Raw genomic sequence first — 1,180 nt, 5'->3', positions numbered from 1 at the left:
CGCCCCACTTAGAAGTCCTGGCCTTGTGGACCAGCTACCAGCTCTCAAGATCCACCGATGGGTCTGGTTCTGCTCCAGTCATGGTCCGATTTGACGGCTTCTCTGCATCCGCTGGGCACTGATCAGACCAAAACTTTACCTCTGATTTGTCAGAAGGAAACGGGGCTTTTGGGTAGAGCCCTGTTGCCTTCTGGGAAATGTGGTCATTATGAGCAGGATTAGAGTGGAGGCTTTCTGAGAGAAAACTACATAATGGCGGCGCCTGGCCGAAGTATTTTATTTTTTCGTTAACTTTTGATTGTACAGTACTGTATCCAGTACTGTTCCAATCATGTGAGTAATATTAAAGTTGACAATCATGTGTCCTGCACAATTTAATTTACACAATATTCTGGACTGTACATTCACAAACCACAACAGAGCGAGTCCACAGAAGTCGAACCACATAGTAGAGGGACTACTTTACTTTGAAGTCTTTGGTGATCCAATATAGTGGAAAAAGAACTTCTGATGTCATCAGTAAACAAGCTCATGGGCAAATCCATCCATCCATCCATTATCTTTACCCACTTATTCCATTTTGGGTCACGGGGGTCGCCGGTGCCCATGTTCATCAATCACTGTGCAAGGGGCGGGGTATACCCTGGACTGGTCTCAAGTCCGTCATAGGACCACATAGAGACAAACAAGACAAACAACCATTCACTCTCTCTCTCACACCTAGGGACAATTTAGAGTTACCAATCAACCTAACATGCATGTTTTTGGTATGTGGGAGGAAACCGCAGTACCTGCAGAAAGCCACGCATGCACGGAGAGAACATGCAAACTCCACCCAGAAAGGCCTCTGGACCAGGGTTTGAACCAAGGACCTGCTCGCTGAGAGGCAGCAGCTCTACTAGTTGTGCCACCGTGCTGCATGGGCAAATCCATTAATGATTTTATTTTCATATAGTACACCAAGATGAGTGAATTATACCATTCCATGTAAAACAAATAAAATATTTTAACATGATGCAACTTACTGACTCTAGGTTAATGTTTGTTTTGTGCCATCACAAAATCTGTACATTCTCTGCTGATTACTACCAGAGAGGATGAAGACAAGTATTGACTGATTGAGGAAATGACAGTTTCCTAACAGAGTAGACTGTTGGTTTCAAAAAGACCTTCTTTCTCT

The sequence above is a fragment of the Nematolebias whitei genome, chromosome 6 (genome assembly GCF_014905685.2).
Source record: "Nematolebias whitei isolate Nwh7 chromosome 6, NemWhi1, whole genome shotgun sequence".
Classification (NCBI taxonomy): domain Eukaryota; kingdom Metazoa; phylum Chordata; class Actinopteri; order Cyprinodontiformes; family Rivulidae; genus Nematolebias; species Nematolebias whitei.
The sequence above is the reverse complement of the archived record's forward strand: the minus strand, read 5'-3'. Positions refer to the sequence as shown.